This window comes from Cnephaeus nilssonii (genome assembly GCF_951640355.1).
Source record: "Cnephaeus nilssonii genome assembly, chromosome: 4".
NCBI lineage: Eukaryota > Metazoa > Chordata > Mammalia > Chiroptera > Vespertilionidae > Cnephaeus > Cnephaeus nilssonii.
Genome location: NC_137075.1, coordinates 34,301,830 through 34,308,981, shown reverse-complemented (window position 1 = coordinate 34,308,981; position 7,152 = coordinate 34,301,830).

Below are 7,152 nucleotides of genomic sequence, written 5' to 3'. Positions count from 1 at the left end.
TTACAGTACATTAAGTCCTCCCTGATCTTTTTCAGATCGTATAGTGAGTTTAACTGGGTTCTCTGTGAGCATCTAGAAGTAGCTCAAATTAAATGGTACAAAGCTTAGCTCTTCATCTTCTCTTTTCCCCAAACAAAATGAAACAAAACAAGTCAAACCTGCTCCGAGTTTTTCGTTTTCTATATCAGTGTTACCACCATCTATCCAAGTGATATCTTCTGTTGCTTTCAGGTCTGTTCCTTCTGTGCCTTCCTACTTGGTCCAGTCTTTGCCAGGGGCATTCCTCCTCTTCCCTTAGATTTAAATCCAAATATCACTCCTGCTGGAAGTCTTCCTGGAGACCCACAACCAAAGTAGTTTCACTTCCCGTATGTTCTATAGGACTCTACTTTCCCAATCATAGCAATTATCACAAGGACTATCACTGCTTTTAAAATTCTGTTTCTTCTCACTAGACCACTGGGTCTTATCATTGAGTAACTAGTATGTAGCTCAGTTCTTGATCCTGTTGTAGTGTTGTCAGTGGGAGCAAGTTCTTTTGTAGTATCAAGAGAAAAGAATTTCAAACAGCACACATGTGGAGAAGTTTAAACGTGATGGTAAGATTTTATTGGGGGTTAAGGGAATTAATACACCCTTGAGGATGAAGAGGGTGGGCAGGCTCTATCAGCAATTGCCAAGAGGCTCCTATTAATTCTCTATATATCATCTTGGTTCAATGTAAAGAACAGGTATCATTCAAATTATTCAACAACTTTCTGATTCTTCCTGGGCCCGAGTCAGGCTCTTCTCCTCAACCAATCCCTTTTCTGGACCTACTTGGGTTCCTCAATTTGATTACCTTTTCAGTTCTTCCCAGGCGAGGCTCTGCCCCTATATGTCATCACCCTGGCTCTTACTGTGCATGTCCAAAAGTTCTGTTACATCATCTGGTTTCTACTGGGCATGAGCCCAGCAGAGAAATGTCCCCTTCTCCTCCCCCTGAGAATTTGGTACCAAGCTGGCAGCACCCCTGGGATTTTCCTCTCCACTCTGAGGATTAAGTGTCCTCGTTGGCAGTCTCTGGAGTGTCTGAATGTGTCTGTTTATGCTATAGCTTCCCAGCAAACTCGATGGAATGCTCTCCTGATATTTGCTTCAGCTCCCTAGTTTATTAAGCTTATTTTTAAAAAACACACACATGTTTTTATTGATTCCAGAGAGAGAAGGGAGGAGAGATAGAAACATCAATGGTGGGAGAGAATCATTGATCAGCTGCCTGCTGCACGCCTCCTACTGGGGATCAAGTTCGAAACCCTGACATGTGCCCTGACTGGAAATCAAACTATGACCTCCTGGTTCATGGGTCAATGCTCAACCACCGAGCCACACTGGTTGGGCTAAGCTTATTTTTTTATTCCATTTTCCTTCCTTATATTAATAACTAGCTACCTATACTAACATATCTACTTTTGGCTTCTTATTACAGAAAAACTAAAATAACCCACTCATCTGAATCTGATAATAAAAATGTTCTGTTTTGTCAGCAGCTTCCCTCTGGTGGGGGTCTTAGTTCCTGAACAACAACTCAAGACATGAATTAAGATACTGTTCATAGCTGCTAAGAAAGAACTACCAGTCCCGTGACCCTGTATCATATCTCAGATTAGTGTTTCAACTATCATTAATTATTGCTTAATTGGTTCTTTTGTTGTGTTTCTGTGCATCCCTAACTTTTAATTAATACCTTCAGAGCTTATTGCCTGCCTTCAGAACTCCAGTCACGCTTCTCTTGTTGAGGAGCTGAAATGGGGGAGCTTGCAGAGGAGTGCCTGCTGGGTTTTGACTCAAGTAGGGATTCCACAAATATTGTTTGATTGAGTAAATTAATGCTTAACCAGAGCTTAAAATAATTTTATTCTTTAATCCAGGAAATCCCCTCTATAGAAGCTAGTTAAAAGAAGTAATTAGATACTGTATTAACTATGTATGGTGCTAGTTGGGTATTAGAAATATTGGGGAGGACACTTTGTATATGATTGTCTAACCCCGTGGTTGGCAAACTGTGGCTCGCGAGCCACATGCGGCTCTTTGGCCTCTTGAGTGTGCCTCTTCCACAAAATACCACGGCCTGGGCGAGTCTATTTTGAAGAAGTGGCGTTAGAAGAAGTTTAAGTTTAAAAAATTTGGTTCTCAAAAGAAATTTCAATCGTTGTACTGTTGATATTTGGCTCTGTTGACTAATGAGTTTGCCAACCACTGGTCTAACCACTACGTTGTACACCTGAAACTAATACAAAATAATATTGAATGTAAAGTGTAATCTATCTATCTATATATATAAAAGGCTAAGTGACTGTCCGACCATTCGACCGGCCGCAGGTAGGTATGACACACACTGACCACTAGGGGGCAGACTCTCAATGCAGAAGCTGCCCAGTGACAGCAACTATGCAGACTGCCCTGTTGCACTCTGGGATCCCTCGGGGGATGTCAGAGAGCCGGTTTCGGCCCGATCCTCCCAGGCCAGGCCAAGAGACCCCACCTGCTAGAGGGACTCCGCTCACTCGGCAGATGCCCTTCGAGCTATGGCACTGCCCCAGGTGTGGTTGGCCAGGGAGGGACCATGGGAAGTTGGCTCCGGGGCGTGTCCAGCCCATCTCACCCAGTCCTGCCCCGCCGGCCACCTTCTAATGAATTTCCTTTCAATGTGCACGAATCCATGCACTGGGCCACTAGTTAAAAATAAAATTAAGCCTTAGCCGTTTGGCTCAGTGGATAGTGTCGGCCTGCAGACTGAAGGGTCCCAGGTTTGATTCCAGTCAAGGGCACATGCCTGGGTTGCAGGCTCAATCCCCAGTAGGGGGCACTCAGGAGGCAGCCGGTCCATGATTCTCTTTCATCATTGATGTTTCTCTCTCTCTCTCCCTCTCTCTTCTTCTCTGAAATAAATAAAAAGTATATATTTAAAAAAATGTTCAAGAGCAAGTGAGTCCTCACCTTCTAGTTTCTGGGAGGAACAAAAGCAAAAAAAAGAAAAAAAATTTAAAAAATTAAGAAAGAAAGAAATAATTGGAAGTTTAGATAAAGATTTATGTACAAAGGTATTTATCATAGTTTTTTTCTAAAACCCAAACATTTAATACTAGGAAAATTGATTAATAAATTATAGTGCATCTCTATCATGGAATAATCTGAGGCCATTATAATTGAAATTTTATGTATATTTATTGACAGGCAAAAATAGTTGGGAAATAACATATATTGAAAACCTCAGAAGTACCCAAATATGTGCAATATGTGTGTGTGTGTGTGTGTGTGTGTGTGTGTGTGTTGTGGTGGTTCACAATGAGACACCCAATATGTGCTTCAGTAGTATATAGATTACTTTAGCTAAAGGCAATTCTACTTACTAGAAGGCTGTTCTTATTATCCTGCCATGACCTTTTGAAGCCCACAATGTGTATTACCTTATCCCTAGCTCAGGATGTCATATTTATTTATTTATTACCATAAAAGCAATAGTAATTTATTGTCAAATATTTGAAAATACAAGGGACATCCAGTCTTGGCATAAATAGTCATAATTTCTTGCCTGAATGTGTTTATAATTTTAAAAAATGAGAGCAATATTGATAGTGTATCTAAGTACCTCTGTTTTTTGTATGTTTTACTATTTAAAATTTCATTTGTGAAATAACTTACGTAAATTTTCTTTTTTTATTAAATTTATTGGGGTGACATTGGTTAATAGGATCATAAAGATTTCAGGTGTACATTTCTATGATATATGATCTGTCTATTACATTGTGTGCCCACCACCCAAAGTCATATCACCTTCCATCACCATATACAGTATTTGGTCTCTTTACCAGATACTATCTCCCCACAGCCCCTTTTCTGGTAACCACCACACTCTGTCTGTATCTATGAGTTTCAGGTTTTTTTTTTGTTAATCCTCACCTAAGGATATTTATTCTTTTTTTTAGCCCTCATTCAAGGATATTTTTTCCATTGATCTTCAGAGAGAGAGAGAGAGAGTGGAAGGAATTGGAGGAGGGGAGAGTTAGATGGAAGGGAAGAGGGAGGGAGAGAGAGAGAGAGAGAGAGAGAGAGAGAGAGAGAGAAAGAGAGAAAGAGAGACATTGATGTGAGAAAGACACATCTACTCATTGCCTGCCTCTCGAGCCTCCGCCGGGATGGGGAGCGAACTTGCAACCGAAGTATGTGCCCTTGACCGAGAATCAAACCTGAGACCCTTCAGTCCACGGGTTGACCCTCTAACCACTGGGAAAAACCAGCATATGTCCTGACTGGGGATCCAATCTTGACATCTTAGTTCATAGGTCAATGCTCAACTAATGAGCCATGACAGCCAGGTGCTAATTTATTCTTAATCTCTTTTATTGAATTCTTCATCTCCAGAATTTCTGTTCAGTCTCTTGGGTAAAGTTCTCATTTTGTTAGTTGTTTTGTTTATTTTTGTTAATCCTCACCCTGAGGATATTTTCCCATTATTTATTTTTAGAGAGTAGAAGGGAGGGAGGAGGGAGAGAGAGAAAGAGAGTGGGAGAGAGAAAACTCAATGTGAGAGATACACATGGTTGCCTCCCCTACATGCCCCCACCGGCTGGGGTTTAGCCTGCAACCCAGGTATATATTTTTGACCAGGAATTGAACCCGTGACCCTTTGGTGCATGGCACGATGCTCCAACCACTGAGCCACATTGGCCAGGGCTTGTTTGTTGATTTGTTTTCTGGGCACAATAAATTGCCTGTCTGTATTTCTTGCATCTTGTTGAATATTTTCAGAACTGCAATCTTGAATTTTTTGTCATTTATATCACATAGTCCATGTCTTTAAGTTTGTTTTCTGGATATTTTTCTTTTTCTTTCTTATCTGCCTTGCTACCGTGGTGATTCATGGTACTTGATGGATTCCTTCTCTACCTAGGCATCTAGACAAAAACATTAAGTTCCATTGTTGGCCGGAAAAGAAAAGGTATGAGTAGCACTTCTCTAGCAGATTAACACAAAGACGTCTTTCTCTTGTTTTCCAGTAGATGGAGCTGAACCACCAGTGTTTTAGCTCTGTGAAATTCCATAACTGTCTACCTCCCCACCTTCCCCCGCCCCTCAGCCAGGCAGAGCCAGCCTTGTAGGTGCAATGCAATGGGGGTGGGGCTGGCTGGGGGAACCTGCCAGCTCCTTTTGTTTTGCCCCCCAGTAATGGTGACCTCAGAGCTCCACAGGCTCCCACCTGTGCCCCAATCCTGGGACTGATCTCAGAGTGCACCCTTTGCCCAGGGAATAAAGCGATTCTGTAGTACCAGTTCCTGGGTTTGCAGATAATGTGCTCTGCAACCGGATCCCAAGGGTGAAGCGAGGTGAACTCTGGGCGGCTAAGGGATAGCAGGTCTCCGTGGCGTCGTTTCTCTGCCTGTCATGCCACCGACAACTGCAGCTGCACCCTTGTGCTGTGTCCTTCCTTCCCAAGTCTCTGGGCTCAGCTGCACTCATACCGTGCACGGCTGCAGGAATGCCCACTGAATCTCTTTGCTCCTCCGGGCTGGGCAGAAGGGAGCACCAGCCACACTGGATTCCTCCTGAGGGCTGTGAGGGAAGCATCTGTTCCAGGCCTCTCTCCTGGGCTTGTCGATGGCCATCTACCCTCTATGGGTCCAAACGTTGTTTCCTTTATCCAGGTCTGTTTCTGTGTTCAAATATCCCTTTTTTATAAGGACAGCAGTCTTATTGGATTATGGTCTATCCAAATAACCTCGTTTTAACTTGATTACTTCTGTATAGATCTTTTTCTAAGTAAGGACATATTCTGAGGTACCATGGATTAAGACTTGAACATATTTTATTTTTCTTTTCTGGTCGGGGGAAGGGACAAAATTCAACCCAAGTTGCACACAAGAATCATTAATGATTACTTTCATTCCAAAGGCTGGGCCATAGCAAAACCTCTAGCATTTCTTTCTCTAGTTACTTGCTACCCAGTAATATTTTCCTAAGTAGATAATAGATGACAACACAGAAAATTTAAGTTCCATTTGTTGGCCTGAAAAGGTAAGATCATTTGATCTTGTGATTAATATAGCTTGCTAGGTTAAACACATGTTAAACATTTGTGTAGAACACTACAGTTTAGAAAGAACTTTCTTATGCTCATTTAATTGATCCCTATAATCTTTCTTTTAAAAATATTTTTTATTGATTTTAGAGAGGAAGAAAGAGGGAGAGACAGACACATCAATGATGAGAAAGAATTATGATTCTCCTGCCTCCTGCATGCCCCACATTGGGGACTGAGCGCATAACCCAGGATGTGCCCTGACCTGGAATTGAACTGTGACTTTCTGCTTCATAGGTTGATACTCAATCACTGAGCCACACAGCCAGGACCTATAATATTTCTTTTTTTAAAAAAATATATTTTATTGATATTTTACAGAGAGAAAGAGAGAGGGATAGAGAGTTAGAAACATCGATGAGAGAAAAACATCGATCAGCTGTCTCCTGCACACCCCCTATTGGAGATGTGCCCACAACCAAGGTACATGCCCTTGACCAGAATCGAACCCGGGACCCTTCAGTCCGCAGGCCGGCACTCTATCCACTGAGCCAAATGGGTTAGGGCCCTATAATATTTCTTATAGAGATAAAGAAACTGCTTCTCAGAGGATAACTGATTGGCACAAAATTGCACAACTAGCAAGTCCAGAGGATTGCTTACAATCCAATTAGTCTAATTCCTCATTAAATGTTTATTCCATTGCAAAAAATAGATTTCATGGTCCACCTGATTAAGCCAAGCTACTGGCCACTGCATTTAACAAAGGAATAGGATGTTCCATAAGTTGCACGGGTCTGAGATGTACTGACTTTTGTGAAAAATTCCTCCTATGTAAGTATATTTGCTGCACAGGATCACTGTTGCAATGAATAGATTCTAGAGGGTAAGCCTTTGATGTTTTGTTTCTGTACGAGGTGTCCTAGCTTCTTTAGATCCCTCATAAATACTTCTTTTCCTCTTCCCTTCTATACTGAGGGTAAGCGGGTTATTTATCCCATGCCTTGTGATATCTATCTACTCTTAAACTGTTGCTAGAAGTTATCAGCCCTTGCCGATCTTTTGCACGGGAAAATGGAAAAATTCTCACTCAG